This window comes from Rhipicephalus microplus, chromosome 3 (genome assembly GCF_043290135.1).
Source record: "Rhipicephalus microplus isolate Deutch F79 chromosome 3, USDA_Rmic, whole genome shotgun sequence".
In the NCBI taxonomy this organism is placed as follows: Eukaryota; Metazoa; Arthropoda; class Arachnida; order Ixodida; family Ixodidae; genus Rhipicephalus; species Rhipicephalus microplus.
In genome coordinates this window covers 20,472,044-20,495,584 of record NC_134702.1, presented here as the reverse complement: position 1 = coordinate 20,495,584, position 23,541 = coordinate 20,472,044, and the positions used below count along the sequence as shown (strand labels likewise).

The following is a 23,541-nucleotide window of genomic DNA, read 5'->3' as shown; positions in this document are numbered from 1 at the left end:
TTCATGGCACTGCGGCCGAACGCTCGCTAAACCTTTCGAAAACCAAGGAGGTTACGCTCAGCGAGTATAACGTAGCAACCCTTTCTTGTCAGATAGTGCTCAATGTACATGCCAATGGCTGCTAATGGGGAATGAGAGACAGGAGCATTCGGCTTTTAGTTAACGCGCACGCCGCGAACTTTTTTATTGTTCAACAAAGCACACGAGAAATCTCCCACCGGCACCACCTTGGGGGTCAAAATGTAACACTGGTTACACACCACGACTACGACTACGAGGGACGAACAGGTGCCGCTTTAAAGAGGTTTGCCCCTAAAAACAAGTAAATAAGTTAACAAGTATGTTGAAATCTATGGCTTCATATACTGACGGGCCCGGACCGTGACAGGAAACAGAATTTTCACCGAATACTTGGTCTCTCGATTGAGAACGTGCCTCTGCAGCTTGGCATCTTCGCAAGCGCTTATCGGCACATGCCAGTCCGGCCGAGTCGGCCGACGCTTTTCACTCGAACTGCGAATATCAGCCTTCTACGTACGTGTATGCTATGGGCCCCCCGTGCAAGGCGGACAGCGACTCGGGAAGGGCGGCGGGTGTTCTCCAAGCACGCACTGGCAGGCGCCATAATTTCGTCGAGCTCCGGGAACGCGACCAGCTGCGTGTTGGCCGCCCACTTAGCAGTTTAATTACGGCACTCGCGTCTCACCCTCCTCCACTCCCGAGCTCGGATCCCCGAAAACGAGCGGCCCCTCATTACGCGGCCGTCGGCTTCGTCGTCGTCGTCGTAGTAGTTGGCGGAACGATATCGTTCGCGGATCTATGCGCGTGCCGCGACGTTGTACACTCGCTGCACTGCTGCCGCTGCACTGCTGTGCTCGCGTTGCGGCTTCGTCGCGTGCTACCGGGGCTGTCCATGTTTTACGGCGAAGTTGTCTTAATCTACCCTGTGCCGTCGTCGTTGCGTAGTAGTAGTAGTAGTAGTAGTAGTAGTAGTAGTAGTAGTAGTAGTAGTAGTAGTAGTAGTAATAATATCAGTAGTAGTAGTAGTAGTAGTAGTAGTAATATCAGTAGTAGTAGTAGTAGTAATAGCAGTAGTAGTAGTAGTAGTAGTAGCAGCAGCAGCAGTAGTAGTAGCAGTAGTAGCAGTAGTAGTGTTCGTTTCGAAATAAAAATTTTCAGTTGCTATAGTAAGCGCTCGTCCTGTGTCCTTTCTGAGTGTTTGTACTTTTTGGCGCTTGTTTCGTTATGAACTTATATCAACATGCCCAACTAGCAGTCATCCTAAATATACTTCTTGAGTGAGTTCCACAGTTAACGCCGACCTATATGATCCCTAGAAACCGAGACGACACATGATCGCTCTCAGTGAAGTACGTACATGTGAATGGCTGCATGCAGCTCTCAGTCCCTCCCACACAATATTGCCTTTGGTCGGTAAAGACCTTTATTGGCGCAACAAGGGCGCGATGTCGTCATTCACTTTTGCGAGAATGTCGGGGTAACTGGTATCAGTTCGGAGCATGGGTATTTTCTTACAGAAATATTTCGAGCATAACGGGAATGTAAGTTCAATCGCCTGGGGAAACACGGCGCATGGAAAAGGCGAGCACGAAGGAACACAGCGCTGTGTTTGCCCGGTTAATACGTTGTAACGACTCACCCGAATCAAATCATTGCACGAGAAAGTAGTTCGTTCGCATTTTTGAAGTGTTACGTTTACCTGGGCTGCGAAGTCAGTATCTTTTATAAAGTTTCCCAGGGCGTTCAAGCTATCGACTTAAAACAAGCGATGGGTCTGCGTAGTAAAACCAACTACCTTGAAGCGTGCAGAGAAAGCTTGTCCTCTCAGGAATCAGCCAGCGTTGCCTGCAGGATCGTAGGCATTACAAGCATTCTGCGCTCAATACCTGCTTCATTTAGTCTGTGGTGGACGAAAACTTGTCTCTCTCTTTTTCTCTCTCTCTCTCTATCACACACACACACACACACACACACACACACACACACACACACACACACACACACACACACACACACCTGGTTTTGCACTGCCTCTATAACTCTGTAGGTGGTCCACCTTTGACCACGCAACGATGTCATGTGATAACGTCTTGCCGTCATATGGTAACGTCATCACGTTGACGATCTTTTGCATCACTCGTGTAGACGCCGAGGGACGCCAGAGGTCAAGCTTCGCTTTTAATTAGGCTTCTATGACTTCATCAATTACAATCGCGGCACCCTTTGTTGCGGATGCGTATACCACGTGACTGCGACCTCGTCGCGCCCTCCCGCGGCCTTCGTCGCCTCTTTTCCCAGACGATGCGGCTGTCTTCACACGCCGCGCCGGGCTTTCGAGCGGCGTCGACTGTCCGTCCCACGCGTGGTAGCCGTAATGTATGACTTTAATATGCGCCCCCGTACACGGGACCCCGACCGCGTGGTGGTGGCCGTTGTAATCGCCGCCGTGGATTCTACACCCGCGCACAGAATAGGCATAGAAGGCAAGAAAGAGGGATCGGTTTTCTTTTGTTGTGGCCGCGCGCTCGCGGGAATTCCTCATCCTTTTGTGGAGGTCGTGCAAATTGGACTTCGACGTCGAACCTTCCCGCTTCCCCCACCCCTCTCTCCTTACATTGGAATCGCGCGGGCCGCCGAGCTGGCGCGCGGTCCGTCTGGAAAATTGGGTGAAAAGTGGCGACGACGCCCCTCGGTTGAAGGGGTGGGGGCCGAAGCCGAGAGAGGGGGATTCTTGAGTGGCCTCCTTTATATATTGCGCTGCTGGGAAGAACTCCCGTTCTACTTTCTGCGGTGTTTCTTTCTCTTCACATCTTTCTTTTCCCTTCTTTCTTTTTTTTTTCTTTTGATGCTGCGGCAGTTTGAGAAGGCCTGGGAAGTCCAGTTCGCGAGTGCGCTATAGAATAGTACGACTAGTGGGACAGCCGGCTGCGGAGAAGCGGCGCCAGTGGGAATTTGCCGACACGTCTTTCGGGTAGGGTCGCCCGCGTGCCGCAGCTGGACTGATAAAGCCGAACCACCGTATTGGAGACTTTAAAGACAATATCTTCCACATCCTTTCCTAACCGCATTGAGTGACGGGTCACGATTTCCGATTTGCGGACATCGCGCATCGTCGCATAAATATGCGCCGACCTCTCAAGGTGTGCAGTGAAGGCTTACAGTAAGATCGTGTGACTGTCAACTTTGATCCATCACAAGGGTGTTCGTCGGACCTATACGCTAAAGAAAAATATGTATTGTGTGGTTTTTTTTTTTTTTTTTTGCGGTGAGTTGCCACGAGTGCGACTCTTTTTAAGGGGTTACGTTAACTCTCTTGTGGGTCACACCACTCTGCGAAGAAAGTACTATGACCTCCGAAAAGAGTGGACGTCTTTCTGAAGAGAGTTGACGTGTCTCTGTAAATAGAGTCATTTACATGGCAAGCCTCTCACCAAAAAGTCAAAGGACGTTTTTTTTTTGTCTTAGAATGATCTAAGCCATTATCTGCAGTTACACTTGAGAGCTTTACCGAATCCGCCCCGCATCGAAGCGCGTGTACCAGAACAAAACGACGCGTAGTCGACAATCGTCTTCCGCACTGTACAACGTACAGCCGGATGAATGCTCTGCTGGCGTGTACGTCATGAACGATATACTTATGTCCTCGTCTCTGGGCTGCCCTTCTTCGTAGATTGGAACTACCAGACGTGTCCCTAATTGTCATCTCTCTCTCTCTTCCTCTCTGCGTTTATTTTTCTTCTGGCCGAGTAGGCTAGAACTACATTCGCAGTACACAAGGCTATCTCTTACTCGCTTTCCTCTTGTCCCCCCTCTCTCTCTCTGCTCCATCAGCTCTATTTCGTTTTCATCCCCTCCTCCTCCTCCTCCTCCTCCTCCTCCTAATGGTAGCCGGAGTATTAGTCTCGCCAGCCCACACGCGTCCACGTTGTTTCGGATAGTCGGACCGGCCATCTCTGCTGTTGCTCCGTCGTCGTCGTCGGGAGGAGTCGTGGCGATTTTGCCGTCCTTCGCTGCTCGCTGACAGTGCTCCTCCGTTCCCGCAAGCGGTCGGCTGTCGGTGCCAGTGCGTAACGCGATTTGGCCCCGTCTCTACACATGCGCGTTTATACGTACAACAAACGCGAGGCTCCGTTTCTTCTCTCTCTCTCTTCCTGCGGCTCTCATGCAGCGATGAGGGCGAATGCGCTGCGCAAGGTCCATGTCCGGCGGGCTGCTTAACCACGCACTCAAGTGCTCGGCGCACGCACGCACGTGCGTATAGTCTCTGCGCGGTTGTTGCGAGTCTAATTGCGACGCTCGCGCGTCGTTTCTCAAGAAATTTGTCGCGCTGCGTCGACGTGACTGTGGCGTGCGTGCGTACGGTTACATTCTTTTTTTACTGGACATGCTTTCTTTGTTGGAACTCGTCGTGGAAGCGCACGCATTGTTCTCGTGCCGTGCTATCGTACACAGCGTTCACATCGTGACAGTTGTATACAAATGCCGGACCTCCCCGCTTTTCCTACCTTTCCTCCACTTCCTCTTACCTGAGCTGACCGCACTTGGCTTGTCCGCTCACGTGCACGGTATGATCATGGACCTTTTAAAAAAGGCTCGGAATTACCTTTCGTATCGTGTTGTATATGTACGCGATAGGGAAGACTATTTACAAGTGCTTGATGGGGAGGCCAGTGTGCTTCAGGAGTGTCTTTCTTGGCATTATAATAATGTACTTGTCCGCCCCACGACAGGCAAGTTGCTTTCTTTGCATCGGGAGCTCTTCTAGCTGTATTCACATAATGGATTGGCAATGTCGGCCGCCGCTGATTGGCTGAAGCTCGACACAATGGAATACATGTGTGGTGCTCTCGACGTCGGTGCCCGGAGGTGATCATCGCTCCCTTACATTGACGAACCAGAACTAACCTCTCTTCATGAACCGCTTATACGCCCTTTCTCGCTCCTCCTTTTCGTTGGCGCAATGATTTCTCATCCGCCTTTGTACTCGGTGGCCTTCCCGCGGCACAAGCTGCAGCACTAACAAACCGGATGGCATATGTATGGTTTGCGATCTCTCCTATTCATTTGTGCACTAACATTCTTCCGTTCCCACATAAACGACCTCGGAAGTACGTGGCTATAGGTTCCCGATTAACATAGACCTCAGGTGGCATCTCTGTTTCACACGGGAAAGCCGCCCCGCTGTACTATCTCTCCTCTCTCTCTCTCTCTCTTTCTCTCTCTCTGATTAATGGTTTTCACGGTAACCGTTTGTCCAGGATCGGCCGGACGCTGTGCGGAACAGCTGCAGTCGAGCATGTGTACCATTCATATGCGTGTATGCTCTATCCCGAAGGTAAAGGAACTGGATAGTATTAGTCGGTTTTAAATGAGGTATCAGCGTGGAGCAGCTGCCTCAAAGGGGCGGCGTTCGTGATCGTTTTGAAAGGGGTCAGAGTGTGAGTGAGTAAGTGAGTGAGTGTTTTTCTATGGCCAGTGTAAGTGGCTTACTTACCTGGTGGCACGCCTAGCACGCTACTCCGGTTGGGCTTGCCCAAAGAAGAATAGTTCCAAGAGTTGATTGTTCTCCTCAAACATAATTTTCCCATACACTCGCATGTACTGGTCGACGGCTTGCTGTCTAAGAACATGGGCTTTATGGCAAATTTTTGCGAAGATTCTCACTTCACTTAACGGGGACGTGTAATACTTAAAACTTTTAATTATAGTATGCGCAGTATTTACATCAGCAGCAAAAAAAGTACTTCTGGTTACAACGGAAACATCGTAGCACGACTCTCTTGCTCAGTTGATAGGCAGGAGCGCGCGGCATATCTGGAGGTGGAGCTCGCATTTATTCCCATTCTTATGTCATCAGTCACTGACTGTATAGCTATTATACAGGATCGCTGTAAACACTATTGTATGCGTTTGTTTTTTGTAGTGGAAATTTGCTTACATGACACACTCGTGGACAGCTTTCTCGTTGTGTCGGCATAATTTTTAGGGAGCCCGCCGCGGTGGTCTATAGGGGTTATACTGTTCGACTGCGGCCCCGCTGGTCGCGGGATCGAACCCCGGTCGCCGCGGCCGTATTTTCGATGGCGACGGAAATACCCGAAGCCCGTGTGTTCAGATTTAGGTGCACGTTCAAGAACCCCGGCTGGTCGACATTTCTGGAGCTCTTCACTGCGGCGTCTCTCGCAATCATGTGTCGTGGTGAAGCTCAACAATTGTTAATAAATAATATATTTATAAGGGTAGGTTTATCATTTCAGCCCCGCCGCGGTGTTCTAGTGGCTAAGGTACTCGGCTGCTGACCCGCAGATCGCGGGATTTAACCCCGGTGGCGGCGCCTGTATTTTCGATTTAGGCGGAAATGTTGTTGGCCCGTGTGCCCAGATTTGGGCGCACGTTACTTGGGTGCACGTTACGATTACTTGCATATGCAAGTAATCGAAATTTCTGGAGCCCTCCACTACGGCGTCTCTCATAATTATATGGTGGTTTTAGGACGTTAAACCCCACATATCAACCAATCATTCAAGCAATCATTCAAATAATTATCATTTCAGCCTCATCCACAATCAACTGCGAATGGGTCAGAGTAGTAGTACGTTCATAATGTTTGGAAAAAAATTATCTACACTTTGTACAGAGCGTAAATTATGCGTTACAAATCAGTGTTAAGGGTACAATCACATTTTCACAACTGTATAGTTCGCGAAAACATTCTGGCATGTAGCGAACGACAGAAGTCTGATAACTGTAACAACAATAGCGATAACTCACAATTCACACAGTGGGGATTCGGGCGAATGGGTAGGCGCACACACTCTTCCGTCGTCTACATCGACTCGGTGATACAGATTGACCAGGACATGAGATACCAAGGTGGCGAACATAGGTCAAAAGGGCAAGGAGACAAACACATCAACTCCGACCTGACGGTGCGGCTTCGGCCGATCTCGAGTTGGGCGCAAGCCCCAGCCCAATCGTCAAACAAAGCCACGAAGGTGACCCATGGCAATGCCGCGGTGCCCATGTGCTTCCACGGGTGACTCATGACCACATGCCGGTGTCGGGGTACCAAAGAGGTTGTGGTGGTGGTGTTGTTGCAGCAGGCGGGGTTAGCCTGGTGTGATGGTTAACGGACGTTCGTCACTATGTTTGTCGATAGCGGACGAGAAAGGATTAACATCAACAATTGATGCGAACAAAAGAAGCTTTATATTGCACACTAGAGAAGGAAGTGACACTTTCTTGTTGATGAGCTGCGCGAACCAATGGCTCTGCGCCTCCTGCGCGGGGAACACGCACGCCCCCAAGCAGCTGCAGCAGCCCGATGAAGGCCAGCGTCGGGTGCGGCAGGTGCGGCGGAAACACCTACTTGTACAGGCACACCTTGTTCTTCTCGGTTTTGTGCACTTCCTGGTCCAGGAATGGGAACGTCGCAGTTTGGGTCCCCGTCGTCCCGACATGATGCGGTCGTCGACGTGCGCGAGGGCAAAGGTGGCACGGCTGGAACGGCTGACCGCACACGGATGCGCTACCGTGTGCAGCGCCGTTAAATCGGACGTCGCGACCAACCCAGCAGCCTGGGTCGCAACTCCCGAGGTCCATGATCAGGCCACGGCTCTCGAGGACCACACCCGGTAGGCCTCGTCCACGAACCTGCTCCCGGCCACTTCACCCAGGCCGGAGCCGTTCAGCAGGCCCTGTCCTTGGACCTTGTACAGGCCGACGGACTCGACCTCGAACGGACACACCGGAGCTCGACCTGACCGACACGTACGGGTCCCATGTCCGGCTCAGGAACGCTGCCAGGAACTCCTCCTCTCGAGCGGCGCACCGCTTCGTCTGCCTTCGTGGCCTCAACCCTCGAGCTGCGGTGGCGGAGATGCCTGGACCAGTGCGACCTCGGACCTCGTTTCCAAGCTATTGATCACCGCCCGGGCGTAGTGGTTCTACGTGCGGGTTCTGGCCCAGCACAGCACCGTCTGTGCCGTGCTGAAATGCTGCTCGCTACAGCTGCGGAGTGGCAGCTCACTCAGCGGCGTTCCTCGCCTTGGCCAGGGCACAGCCAGGTACCCTCGGGTGCACAGCTCGTGAGCTCGCGGCCCACTTCCGAGTCTGGCGCGTCGCTCGGTACGGCTCGGCACCACTCGGCGATCCTCGATTCAGCCAGCAACTCCCCTGGCACCTGAATCCTCGGCCACCCTGAATCCTCGCCCGGCTCCACGGTCCTCCGTACACACGCCCGCGTCTCGCCCGCGGCAGAACATCTCGCTCGTCCCTTGCCGAAGTGCGACGCTCTGGTGACACCGGCGCTTGATGGCATGGGTGCGACTACTGAGCAGTCAACCCGCATCGGAGACGCGATGCTCCATGCGGGGAATGGCCAGCCCGTCCAGCGAAGAGCGTGCGCCGAGACGCGATGCTCGACGCAACCGTGACCATTAGCCAGGCCACGTTCATCGCTGTGTTGAACGGCTGACCGCGGAGACGCCTCGCCGAGATCCGCGATGCCCTCGGCAAGGAAGAGAACAGCAGGCCAGGCCGCGCCCCGAGATGCAGTACTCGTGCCGGCAATGCCGCCCCAGCTGGTGGTTGGACGGCAGCAGCGTGGACGGCCGCGTTCCCTGGCCGGAACCTGGATCGCCTGCGTCCGACGCTTCGGCCCGCTGTCTCCCGTCTGCCGCTGCTCCGGCTCGTCCCCAGCCACACAGCCTACTGCCACGTAATGGTCGCACGTGGCCCAATCGTGGCACGCCACCTCTATGGGCCACCACTGGTCATCAGCTGATTGGCTGACACTCACGCGCACATTACACGCGCCTTGCCCCGCACTTCCGTCGTTGTCGTTTTCTTCATTCATCACACCTGGCCTGCATGGCCGGCAATTGTTTCGCCTCGGGTACCAAAGACTGCACAAGGGCAGCCATTGTGTCCGCCACTTTCGCTTCGGCTACAACGATATCGTGGCATGTACAGTCTCTGTAGAAGACGATGGAAGGCCAGGAGGGCACGATACCCACTCTGTAAATGGGATGACTGCAGGCCGCAGTTGATAGGATCAGAGGGCATTAGGACACGTATAGGGATGATTCTAGGCGGTAGCGTGTGAGTGTCTGCGCAGGCTTGCCATCATTATTTAAAACGCGCAATAAAGGTTGCGGATGGACAGGACACATAAGCCGGGACGACCACGTTTGGGAACGCGAAGCCGCTTCGGTTACGCGGTAGCGCTACCGTGGGGCGCGATGATAATTCCGTACCACCGGACCAAAAGTGTGATATGATCGATATGTGGGGTTTAACGTCCCAAAAACACCACATGACTATGAGAGACGCCGTAGTGGAGGGCTCCGGAATTTCGGCCACCTGGGGTTCTGTAACGTGCTTCCAAATCTGGGTGCACGTTAAAAAGGAAATCTGTGCACACGGGCCTACAACATTTCGGCCTCCATCGGAAACGCAGCCGCCGCAGCCGGGATGCGATCCCGCGACCAGCGGGTCAGCAGCCGAGTACCTTAGTCAATAGACCGCCGCGGCGGGGCTCGAAGCCATAGTTAAAAACAACGCAAAGTCGACACGGACAAGAATGCACACGGGACCAGTGCTCGTCCTGGGTGCGTTCTTGTCTTTATCTACTTCGTGTTGTATTTAGCTATTAATACGTAACGTAACAAGTGGCTCGCATTCATCCTCTTAAGAGACACTGCTACATTTTTTTTTCAAGTAGCCGTTAATTGATTCACTAAAAGAGCTTATTGCCTCGCGAATTTACCGCCGTCATTGATTTTTTTTTTTTTAGAATCCGTCCAGTACGAGCGGAGTTACAAAGATTTGTCGCACGACGCAGTACATTCTGTCGTCTCTCGTCCAGACAAAAGTGCTGGAAACTAAGCAGGTAGGGATGGCACGGGGAAAGAGAATATGTAACGCGCTCATCGTGACCTTGAGAAATTTCTCCTTCTCTCTCTTTCTTCCTCACTCGAATGTCGGACTCCTCAGTGCGATCGCGGGAGCACGCGTGGACAAGTCGCGGCCGCCCGCGGCGGCCCCAGTAACGACAGAGCGTTCCATGCTCAAATCAGCCATTGTCTGACACTTGGCTTGTGACGCACTGATTTTTGAGCCTGTGGCATCACGCTTCAAGAGAAGACAAGTCTATTTTTAGCTGACTGAGAATTTATTCTAAATTCCAGGCCGCGTGCTGCGTTATATTATTTGGTTTGCGTATTCTCGGGAGCCTCAATTGCCGATTGGCGGTGTTATTATGCTCAAAAAGTGTTGCAGGGTCCTTTAAAGGACGACCAGAGAGGAAAGATGTGCCATGTTAACGACTGAACGCAATGTAACCGTGAATTAACCCCCAGCATGTAGCCCCTTTTACGGCTTTACCATCGGCTAGGTTCCCTACGTAACCCATAGCTAATTCGCGAAAATTGCAAGAGAGCAGCACGAGAAAGCCGAGATAATGAGCACCGTTGATTGTCAGTGTTGTGTCCTACAGTGGAATCGTCGTCCTGTTTTCGTCTCCTCTGCCACAATGTTTTACCAACACGTTTCGCCCATTCGACCGGCTGTGTGAAAATTCCGCGCGTTTCAACTATCGCGGAGCGCTGAACCCTATCAGCGCTTCCTTCCGGTTGTACTCGAATGACGCGCCACGACAACGTATAAAATAGACGGCGCCACGAACGTCGTCGATAGGCCGGCCGCCACCATCTTCGCGTTATGGCCTCGCCGGTAATCTGGTTCGTGGGGTGGGGGGAGCATCAACGTCGATGACAACCGCCAGAGTAAGACGACGCAAGCTGTAATCAAATAAAACACAAAGCAAAAAAGAAATTCCAAAGCCCCGCGAAATGGCCTGGTCGTCGTCGCTTCGGCCTGTCAGCGGCGGTCGGGAGCCCCGTCGTATGGCCGCAGATGGGATACCCGCCGCCTGCCAGGCCAACACGACTTCGTGCGTCGTTATTTCAGCGCGCGTCCACTGCTGCGCCGCTGTGTTCGACCTCTACGATCTCTTTCTCCTCATCCTCCTCCGCAGCAGCATCATCTTTTCCCGCTTCCTGTACTTGGAGCGCGGCGCGTTTCCGCATAGCCCCGCAATGACCGTTCTGCAGATAAAGTTCGAAAATTGAAAGAGTAAAACGAAGGACCGAGAGAGGTGAAATGGTCTTTTCAAAAGGCACTCGTGTGCGTCGAATAAATCCTGCACGGTCGTATGCCTGACTGGCCTATCATGAGACCTTTCTTGTATACTCACCAGAGCTCCGTCATTGGCCGCTGTAGCTCGTTGTATATGGTTTGCCAACACGGGAGAAGAAGATAGAGTGCACGGTGCAATTTGCATATATGTATATGGTCTTTTGCTTCCGAGCAAGACCTTCACCACAGGTATACGTGCCTGACGGCTTAGCCGCCCTATTCCGAGTGGGTTCAGGTATTCGTGTGTATAAAGTGAAGTGCACATTGAAAGCCCCCGTGTGAAGTCGTTAGAACTAACACATAAACCACATTCCCCCTTGCTCGCAGCCCAAAAGTGTCTCTTAAAATGGTTCCTCCGCCTATGACACGTACAGGGGAAATTCGCGCGTCTCCATCATGCCTAATTTGGTTGTACAATGCACAGCGTCACTGTTCTAGAGACAAGCACATCAAGATAAGTAAGCGCGCCTTTCATTGTGCTTACTGCATAGCAAGATGGCGGCCCCATCGACGTCAGTGCATATTTTCTGTGGGATGGCCAACCATCCGCACTTCTTATTGAGGTGTAAAACACACACATTTGACTCGCTTTTCGCGCTCAGCATTTTAGTAATGGAATATTAACTAGCATAATACCACGCCTTACACGTTTAGCATCCGATACATTGCAACAGAAGGCGACAAAAGCACTGTTGAAATTCTTACGCGACACGGACTTGAACTAGCGGCTGTAACAGCAATGTCCATGAAAGACAAGACTGGACTATAATTGAGTGTGCGCGCTTGTGCTGCCTATTGTGGTGTGTTTATCTCTCTTCCCTCTCTCCTCTCTGTCTTTCATCTCCCCCATCCCCCTTCCATGCGCAGGGTAGCAAACCGGCTCCCTATAGGCTGGTTAACCTCCCTGCCGTTCTTTTCCTCCTTCTCCTTTTCCTTCCTTGGCATCCGATCTGAGCGGGGGCGTCAGATGGTACAGCAAATCCGAATATATTTCCTGGTAGCTTTGTTCTACAGATTAGAAGACGGCAATCTTCCCTTCGATAACCTCTTCTGTGCCTTGCGGGATGGTGATGTTCTCATTCTGGCGTATACTGCGCTCCTGAGGAATGCGTACACGTGTGTCATGAACATATACGTGACGTAGGCGTGTGTCACGTATTATCAGCGTGTGACGTACGCGTGGGCAACATACGCATCAGGACGTCAACGCGAGCGCGCAACACCGAGCCTTCTTTTCGAGATCTATAAACCAGATTTGTTGCCAAGTCGGTTTAGAAGGCATGTACCTTCTAAAACGCCTTGCCGACTTTTTTGTTACAATTCTTTTTTTTTTGTATTCCTCGCTATAGTTCCCCTCGTTCTTTCTCTGCTCTAACACGAAACGGCATGATGGGAAAGAAATGGGTGTGTCAGGGAATCACTAACGCACACTTTGCGTGATGACATTTGCGATGTCTTACACATCTAAGTAGCATCACTTCACGCACAGTCGCTTTTCGTTTTCTTCTTCGTTCGTCCACGTTATCTCTCTTTTCAGTTTCTCTCACGTTCGCCATAAGTAGGGCAAGAAACAAGGTGGGGTGGTGGTTGGGCGGGGGGGGGGGGGGGAGGTGATTGGGAGGTGAAACAGAGAGCGGGCTGAACGACGATGCTTTGCACAAATCACTGCCCGGCCCATCATCGCGGCGTTCCTATATATTCCCGTCCGCCCGCGCTATAATGCTCGGCCACGTCTTGCCGCCCCGTCGACCAGTCATCAAGGGATTGAAAACGGCTGGAAGGGTCGCCGTCAGCTGCCGCGTTCCTTATTTATAAGGAGCGAGGTTGCCGGAGTCGACTCCCGTAATCCTTTACGATGGCAGGGCGCGATCGTGTCGTCTCATATTGAAGAAGAGGTGCGTCGGACAGCGAGAAAGGAACGATAACGCTGTGCACATCAGTACAGCGGCCTTGTATGGCCTCTGTAAACGTAAAAAAAAAGGGGGGGGGGGGATGTCGTGAGGGTGAGACTGGTATGGCCCGTACAGATCTCTCTGGGAGGTTACACGTAGTTGTTCTTTGGGACATGTTCCCCTTCTATACGTGAACGGGATGGGACACTTTATTTAAGACAATGTTTGCACTAAGCTTCCTTCGGCTGCATTCTATTTCGGGTTGCGATGTCCAATTGCTGACTAAAAGTGTGCGGGCCGGTCTCGGGAACAGTGGTTCGACCAGTACGCTTCGTATACTTCTGGCCGTAACAAGGAAAAAAAAATTTTTAAAAAGAAGAAAAAGCTTTCGTTAGCGCAGATTACAACGTAGCGCTCACTAAAGAGGGCTAAATTGTTCCCAATACTTACCAATGCTAACTAACACTTGGGGATGCCGTTGGCTATCCGTTGTTGCACTAACGCTGTCCTTGTTAAAGTTTAATACGATGGCCGATTTGCCTGTCAATTTCGGCACTTTGTATACACCGAGTCGGGAGCGGCGAACTGAAACAAACGCAATATCGATTATTTGTTTTGTTTGTTTTCACTCGTAGACTTCATGACACTATAGAGAATCATTTTCCGTTTCTAATCGCACCTGTTGTAAAGGCTCATGACATATGTTTCGTTGTTTTCGCAGGTCTGTAATAACTGTACAGTGGATGCATAGTTCTAGACGTTTACTTCTAGACGTATAACACGAGCAAGCATAAGCGTGAGCAGGATCCCTCCTCAGAAGAGGTGATTCGAACCCCCTCCCTCCGTGCGCACGCCCATGCAAGCAAGCGCGGGAGTTTTTGAAGCCACAGAGGCCACGTTTATACCATGCGTGCATCCGTCGTAGAATTTTAATCGGTTATTTATTTATTTATTTATTTATTTATTTATTTATTTATTCATTTATTTTCATACTCCCAGGGCCCGAAGGCATTACAGAGAGGAGTGGTTAAACAATATTTTACTAATTGAAGGCTTTGAAGGCGGCTGGTTCTTTGATCGCAGCGATGGAGACAGAAAGGTGGTTCCAGTCACGGCTTGTTTGTGGCAGAAGAGAAGCATAACAAGTGCTATAAATAGTGCGGCATAAGGCAACTTTGACTTTAAGGTTACGATTCAACTGTGCAGATGCGAATTGATTGCTGGGGATTTCTTTTGCCAAAACCAAGGAGGTTTTGAAAAAAAAAATTTAAACCTGCTTGGCCGAACCGACGATAGCATTATGGGCGCATGCCGTAACAGGGCTTTGAGAACGTCGAGGTAATTCAATGCGTGTCTTGTATTGTAGGACGACATCGTGCTAAGCGTGTTTCTCGCTCTCGCTTTCAAATCTTACAGGTGTAGCATGCCGCTAAATGTGAAAGCATTACGTGCCTCATCGAACTTAAGTGATTCTTCAAGAGAACAAAAGAGAAAAGTGAGTCCCGTTACTGTCTGCATAATAGTGCGACACCTCAGCAGTAGCGCACAAGGGATGGGGTAAGGAGGGATTAAAAGTATAGGAATAAAGGTAGAGAGATAGAGGGGGGGGGTGGAAAGAGTGAGGCGCAGGGACAGCGAACGATACAAAACGACGGAAGCAAAGAGGAGATTGGAAAGATGGACACGGTCGCAGGAGTCCGAGGACGGGGCACCACTCGGCGAGAGCTCTTGTCGGCGTCAGGCGATGGCGTAGGGCGAGTCCAGTCGGCCAGAGCTGCGCTGTCGTCGGCGATCGCGGGGGCACAACCGGTCGGCGCGAAATCCAGAGAGCGAGTCCATCAAACGCTACAGTTTACACTCAGTGCCTTCGAGATTTGGTAAGACGTTTCGATATATCGCGAGAGACCATCAACGCAGGTAATAAGGGAAAATCGTGATATTGCCGCTGATTTTACAGATTGCGAAATTGTGTCGTCTTTGTGACGGGTGTATAACGTGACGACACGTGACGTCATCGCACAAGATCGTCTCTTAGACGAAAATGGGCCGATCCAGGAGGCACGTGAGGTCCACAAAAGCCTCCAATCCCTCAGGCAGAGGAACACCACGCTCATTGCAGAAAGGATTCGTTCGGGGCGGGGGGATTAGAATCGACTTAGTGTAATTCACTGAAAAAAAAAAACATGAATTTCGCATTCGTGTCATTGTCGGCGAATGCTTAAAGAACTCTTCGATTCTCTTTTGTTTTGACCTCATTGGGCCTAACCTCGACATTGTGTCATCATTTTATATCTATTTGGAGATACAATGCTAAATGCAGATTTACGCGTGTATTCACTTGCGCTCGAAAAACTTAGATTGGAAGACATGAGAGGATTCTGAAAATAATCAACCTGAGATGCGTGCGGTCAAGTCAGCCTCACAATTAATAAATATATGCAACACATTTTTCTGCACACCCAGAGGAAGTACGGGAGTCTTTAAGCATAGGGTATCTCGGAAGTAGGAATGCTCGACGCTACCAAAACTGTTTCGGAAGTTTCTTTCAGTTGTCAGGGACAGCTAATTGCTTTTCCATATTAGAGCACCTCGTACTCTAATTCGTCAAGCATTTGTTTTAAACAAACAGGGCCTCATTAAGTGTGACAACCCATGGGACGGCTTTATACTCTCTCATAGTACAGGGCCAAGTACTGAAAGTCGTTTACCACTTTTTCTAAACAACACTCTCAAACGCGACAATGTAGAGCTCTCCCATAGTAGGGTACCCTGTACTCTAAATCGTTAGCTAGTTTTTCTAAACACAATAAGTTATGTCAACCGTAGAGATTTATCCCTATAGATCTAGGGATATTGCGTCTTTGTTAAATCTAGGCATTTTCGTAATGCTCCAGAAATGTCATATTATGAGGCCTGATTAAAGGCATTGCTCAGTAATTACGCTCTTCAAACTAAAAAAAAAAATCGGCAGGTACCACGTACCTGGAAATCGACGCTATATACGAAGCATGCAGAGGGAAGGTGACCGTGTTGCAATTTTTTTACTGTGCGACACGTCATGAAATGACGCTAAATATATGTACAAATGTTTCATGCACAAACTTATGTTGAAGAGGTGAAAATGTTTATTTAACCAGTTATTTGTATTTACGCAACTATGCCAACTAGAACGTGCGTATTAGCAACACCAGCAGCTGATATGAAACGCTGATGCTTGTGAGGCTGCTGCCCCTGGACACTGCTATATAAATCAACTTCATTGCATGGCAGCTAACCACAATGGATGTTAACTCGACGTGACGGCTATATAAAAGGAGTATGTACGGAATGTTTATAAAATTGGGTAGGCAGCACTGCAATTACTATTGAAGTTTCACGAAGATTAGCGTCTATTTGAAAAGTAGTTCCGAGACCTGGCGTAGCTCTGTGGTAAAATGCTTCATTGCCACGCACAAGCTGGGATTCGATTTCAGCTAGGACCCTGACACTTTTTCATTGCATTCGTCGGGTATCCGCTACCGATGCCGGGTATTTCTTAACGCTCGCGCCTTAAAATTGCCCGTGTGTGTTCTCGTCGTTCCTGCGTAGATACTGAGCGTCAATCGCCTGAGGCACATACCCGCATACCAGCGGCACATACCCACCCGTGGGTAAGTGCCACTGTCTGGCGGGAAGTGTTTGACGACGTACGCGACGGGATTGTGACACTATTCATGTTTCTACCAGCGCGTCATATTCGTCAAACCATCTTACCGTCCCATTCTATTTTTGGTTCACGCCAAGTTAAAGGGATGACCACAAGAGCACCCAAACGTAAGCGGATAGATAGATAGATAGATAGATAGATAGATAGATAGATAGATAGATAGATAGATAGATAGATAGATAGATAGATAGATAGATAGATAGATAGATAGATAGATAGATAGATAGATAGATAGATAGATAGATAGATAGATAGATAGATAGATAGATAGATAGATAGATAGATAGATAGATAGATAGATAGATGGATGGATGGATGGACGGACGGACGGACGGACGGACGGACGGACGGACGGACGGACGGACGGACGGACGGACGGACGGACCGACAGACAGACAGACAGACAGACAGACAGACAGACAGACAGACAGACAGACAGACAGACAGACAGACAGACAGATAGACAGATAGATAGATAGATAGATAGATAGATAGATAGATAGATAGATAGATAGATAGATAGATAGATAGATAGATAGATAGATAGATAGATAGATAGATAGATAGATAGATAGATAGATAGATAGGACACGCTCAAAGTCGCCGAAGTTCACTAAGAAGTTCTTCGCATTTAAAAGGCTGTAAAAACAATAGCTTTGGCTACATCATGTTATTTGTATTTAAGACAATCTCGGTGTTTTGTTGGCCTGAGGGAAGGAGTCAGCAGAAACTTGTACTGTACGCGTATCCCGCGCCCCGCCGCGGTGGTCTAGTGGCTAAGGTACTGGGCTGCTGACCCACAGGTCGCGGTTTCAAATCCTGGCTGCGGCGGCTGCATTTCCGATGGAGGCGGAAATGTCGTAGGCCCGTGTGCTCAGATTTGGGCGCACGTTAAAGAACCCCAGGTGGTCGAAATTTCCGGAGTCCTCCACAACGGCGTCTCTCATAATCATATGGTGGTCTTGGTACGTTAAACCCCACAAATCAATCAATCAACGCGTATCCCGAAAGAGTATGGCCACTAGCTAGGGTTCGGTCTTAATGAGCCGCAGGGCACGCGTCAACCGTCGCTGTGGCCAGAGCACGGTACTGCTCAAGGTCGCAACACTTCATTACTTGTGGCAACACCAAAAACGCAGTACAGAGCCCGTTGCAACAGGGGCGGCGGGAAAGCAAATGGGCTTATTTCACGCCCCGGGCGAGAAGTACTAGACAGGGTGCCGCGAGCACGTCTCCGTGGGCAAAAGTGATTCACGGGGACACCTGTACAAAAGGGCGCTCGAGTGAGGGCGAAACTGTGCTCGCGTTGGCTTTCGAGAGGTACGGGTCGGTGTATAGTACGACCACGCACTAGAACACCGCACCGCTGTTCGGCCTAGCGTTCGAAAAGGGACAACAGAAGGTGAGCGTTCGCCGCGGGCGCGAGGCGCCGTTGGCGAAGTCCGACGAGCCCCAAACAATAGGAGTCGACGGACGGAAAAGAAAGTCGTCCCGGAGAGCTCTAACTCAAGCCCAAACCACATAAGCGCGAAAATGCATGCGACAGCGACGAGCGACGCGACGTAGATCGTCTTCGCGCGATCAGTCGCTAGCGCAGGCAAACCTCATTCACGCGACGGCTTCGGCGAGCGAATTCCACTGTTGCTGGCATGAGGCCGTCTACTCGCACCAAGAAAACCGCGTAGCGAGCGGTATGCAATTTAAAAATAAGATATATTGTTGTGTAATGAAACGGAAAGTGTTTATTATTGCCTTGCAGCACTTTTTATATGCGCATGCGTAATAAACATTGCGTTATTTCTTGTTGCGCATACGTGACTCGGGCAGGGTCACGTGCACCTATGTAGTCTTTGTCTTTTCCGGTATTTCGCTATTGGCTGCTTGAGCCCAGCACTTCCGGGCGATAAGCGATGGTTTCCAAATCTGGAGAACCGAGCGATCGCGCGAAAACGAGCACGCGACACGTCGCGCGAACGCCCTGTTTCGTCGCTCATAGCGTCGCTCGTCGCTGTCGCGTGCATTTTCGCGCTTATGAGGTTTGGGCTTCACTCGGAGTCACTCTCGACGCGCACAGAACAACGCGCGTGCGCAATACGTCCCGAGACACTCCGTGCACGGCGCCACAGTCGACATCTGCTACGAGGTGAGAGGGGTTAAACGTCGCTCCCGCTCCCCCAGCGCTACAGACTGCGGAGGAGAGGAGAGTCATGTCAGGACATGAGAACGCAGAAAAAGGCGTCAAAGCCCGCGCAAAGGCGGAGGGCTAGCCTCGATTCCCACAAACTCCAGATTATTACATGCTGAATACTGAGCAAATGAAAGTTTGTTTCATAAGAGTTAAGCATGCACACTAATATCATGAGCGCCTTGAGTGACTGCTGCATTCTCTATGAAACAAAGATAAATTTTGTCTTGTAGTGCGCATAAACACGCCAAGTTTACGCTCACAGCGTGCCTTCGCTGAGCAATGCCTCCATGGGAAATGACGTGGACGCTTATAGAGGAACAGAGCGATAATAGCATTGAAAATCGGGTAAGTTGACACAGGTTCAACATATTACGGAAATGGTGTGATGAAGAGAGACAAATCGTCGGTTTTTTTTTTTTGTGTGTGTGTGTGTGCTTCCGTCGTGCCCTGTACATGAGAACGCAAAAGTGACGAAAAATGTTTCGCCAAATGGAGAGCTGATTGAAAGCACAGAGGAAAGACAGCTATCATCCAGTTAAAGAGGAACCATGTACATCTACTGAAAGTAGCGCAACGGTAATTACAAATGTGTAAAATTAAGTATGGAGTTCCACATCAGGAGTTGCAGGTACAAGAAAGGTGCTACAGGCTTGCAGTTCACCCGAATGATCACATCTATGTCTTCAATGCATCTTCAAAGGAAGCTTGACAGACAAATATGTCTGGCAACTACAGCGCCATCTGCAAGCACCTGATATGGAACTCCACAGGACATGTAAAAAAGACCTTAGAGGTGGTTAATACGGTTATTTTTAAGTTTAACAAGATGCAGAAGAACTTGCCCACAAAGCGCAGTATCGTAATACTTAGTTAAGAGTCAATTAGCCCCAATAATGCCATAAAAAAGATAATCTAGAGATTTACTTGTAATCTAGGGATTTTTTAAAGTGATTCCTAAGATAGAGAAAAGAAGATAAAAGTAAGCCCAGTAACTGTCTGCATCATAGTGCGACACCTCAACAGTGGCTTACAAGGGATGGGGATAAGGAGGAATAAAAAGGGATGAAGATAGAAAAGGGGTAGGGTTAGAGATTATGACATCCACATGCAGAAATAAAGAGGGGATAGAGAAAGAAGGGGGCACGGTCAAACGAGTCCGAGGACTGGGCACTACTCAGCGAGAGCTTCACGGCGTCAGGAGATGGTGGAGGGCGAGCCGGTCGGCCAGAGCTGTGCTGTCGTCGGAGATTGCGGGGGCACAACCGGTCGGCACGGAATCGAGCGAGCGATTCTCGGTTAGGGAATTTTCGAGTGTCAATCTAGGGAGAAAACGTCATTGGTTGGTATCACTGGCTACTAGTACTATGTCAGTGTTGCGCCGAACGTTTCCGGCGATTATTGTGTTTACATTATCATAGTGCTGTGTAATATTACAGGTTTTTTCGAGGTACTAAAACAGCTATTTTTAATTGGTCAGCATTTCTATGTCAATTGAACACGACTGACGGGCTCTCTGTCACCTGAAGCGATCCCTGCTGCCAAGTAACGAATGCATAACACAAACGAAGTATTTCTTGGTTGGAGTCGGTGCGAAGCTAGTCCGTGCATAGGGGGGACTTCGTATTAATTTCTACCATACGAAGCTCTTGAAGATCCACCTAAATCGACGTACTCGGGTGTCCATGCATTCTGTTCCCATCTCCGTAGCAGGGAATCGAACCCGCCTCCTCGAGCTTATACATAGGTGCGACACCTCAACCTGCAGCCAAGCTATAAACATGGCGGGCATGAAACCTCGTTCGAGACCACTTTCATAGGCGTGCGCAAGCTTCTGGATTACGAGTGCGTGTAAGCCTCTCCCGTCCACGCTTCTTGAGCCCCTTCCATAGAGGCCCTTACGCAATGCGAAGGCGAGGTATTGCGGAGGGGGGAGGAGGGGCTTAACTCTCTTGTGCTCGCGCCCATGACCATTTCTCGATGCCCCATCACTGAATGCGATGATGCACTTTTCGTCTGCGCGATGAACTCGTCCGCGCTAAGAGACGTATAATCCCGTATCGCAGCAGGGCCGCCCACTGGCCCGCTGACCGATTTCCTGCGGCCGCTCGGGCTAGAACTGTCAGGCGCCGTGGGCACTCTTTACGAGACCTCGCGGTCCAACTCGATGTAAAATCTCGTCTGTATAGCTGTGTGCTCCGACATAAGTACAGCCTGTCCGAGAAGGGCCTGACCGTTGCAGCTTCGTGTATCCTTTTTTTTTTAATTGACCAGGCCATATCGATGATGGCGGGGAAAGGGAATGCGGTGGCCGCCGTTCCCGAAGGTTTCGTAATTGCTAGGTGTCTGCATTACGTACTTCGGCCGATGGCTTCTTGCACTTTTGTTTATGTATTGTTCTCTCCTACACAATTGTTTTCTTTCTCGTTTTTCTTTTCTTGTTTCTTTTTTTTTGGTGCTAGAAAACGACTGCTCACGGCGATGTCTAATTCGACCGTTATTTTCTTTCGGAACCGTGCAGTGTTCGCACACGTGGCAAGAAAAACTACCTGCTGGCGTTGTTACACATATGTCCGTATACACGCTGCTCGCTGTCGATTGATTGATTGATTGATTGATTGATTGATTGATTGATTGATTGATTGATTGATTGATTGATTGATTGACCCCGTAGTCACGGATAATCGGAAGTCGCAATTCACGAAGCCTTTCTTACGGAAGCCTTGCTTTCGATTGGGCAGCCTAACTGCTCGATAAAATGTCCGTAATACAATCAGCTGAAAAGCAAAAAAAGTAATAATAAGAACGCGGCTTTCGCTTTCCATTTGGCTTACGAATACATAAGAAACTCTGTGAGTTTTAATCTACTCTACTGCGTTCTATAATAGTGGTCGCAGGATTTCAGGCGCATCACGTTCCACTGTAGATTGTTCAGTCGTTACCTACTGAAAGCATGCGTGTACGCCATGGAGATATTCAGCATTTTAATCCCCATCCCATCGTAGGATAGCGAACCGAAAGTGCGTCTGGTTGATCTTCTTGCCTTTCCTTTTTCCTCCTCCTCCTCCTTTTGTGAGTTTTAGTGTTTTAGCACATCTGTGGCATCCAACTCAAAAGCATCGATAGCGTATGGTATGTAGTCTGTGTCCTGTTTTGCGGGAGATAGCATTACTCGGGGATACACAACTTGGAAACTTTATTCTCAGCTGCTCAGATCTGTACGCACTGCCTCTTCGCGACGCCATGTGTCGCCTCTTTCTTTCTCGTGGTATGAGACCCAGTTCCGCATTTTTTTTCTTCGAAGTTTTCAGTTGCTTAGTGTCCTCTGATAGTACTTGTCACTGCCTCCGCAATCGTCATCCGCACACTTGCTTCTTCCCGGTTCATTCATGAGCTCGGGCGCCGGCCGACAGTTTTTCCTCCAAATGCCTCGAGGAGCTTTTAGAACCTTTCTCCCGGAATACAGATTTGTCTCTGAGCACCCAGAAGACGTTTGGTCCTTTTCCCGTTCGGTCCGAATATAAACGCCGAGAGTTGTACACGTTCGTGCTGGGCGCCATAAAAGAACTTCTTCGCTGTTGGCACTTCCGTGTAGCCAGCTGCTGCGCGCTGTCTCCGCACGCAGTTCAATATGAAGGAAGAAAAATAATCGTCGTAAGTTGAGTGCAACGTTGTACAGATGCCGCGAAAAATCGGGATGGAGTTTTGTTGTATAGTCGGGAGATGATGAAAAGTTGGGAACGCGCGCGTTGCGTCCCTTTGAACCCTGGCGAGTGCAAAGAATGCAAGAACGCGAGGCTATAAATGTCAACGGGACAACAGCATGACGCTTAGTTGATCAGTTTAACTTGGAAATTTCTTGTCTTGTTTGTTCGCTTTCTTGCTTGTTTCTAGCTCAAATGAGAACTTCTTGCTTCCTGTGGAATTCCGCCTTTCAGAGTAGTTTTTTTTTTTTAACACGAAAGTGTTTCACGCTGGAGTCCACCAAGGTTTCAGTAACGTATTTCCGTCACGGAAGTGACGTAGAAAAAATACGCATGATCAGAAGTCAAAGAAAAAGCTCTGTCAATGGGAGTCGAACCGATGACCTCTGGATCCGCGGTAACAGATGCTGGACACGCTATCCACTGCGCAATGGTCACATTATTTGTATGCTTTTAAAAGCGTGCCTTTTGTATCTACCACTGCCCTGTAACAGCGCTCTCGGTTAAATGAAGTAATGCATCATGGCCGTGGCATTCATGGTTAGTTTCTCCGACCCGTCGTTTCTAAGCGTCCGCCCCAATCAGCACGTTTTCAATAGGAGAAGCGTGACTTCGTCGACGCCTCAACACTCCACCAGGTGGTGACAATAACCGATGCGTAGCCATCGTTCATAGTGTCTTTTCAAACAAAAACAAATAGCTGTGTGACGCCCGCCGGCTTTTTCTAGGTTTCAATTCTCGTCCCCCCCTTGCGCTTTCCCGCGAATAATCGCGGCCGACCAAAGGGAAGATACAAAGCCCGTGGCGTATCCCTCTAGTCGAGCCACGGTTGCG

General features: G+C 50.0%; 1 protein-coding gene across 2 annotated transcripts in view; it reads left to right on the top strand.

The window, feature by feature from the left end:
- LOC142803624 (uncharacterized) overlaps window positions 1–23,541 on the top strand; it is a 201,287-nt gene that overhangs the window by 120,450 nt on the left and 57,296 nt on the right. The gene's annotated exons all lie outside the window — the stretch shown is intronic.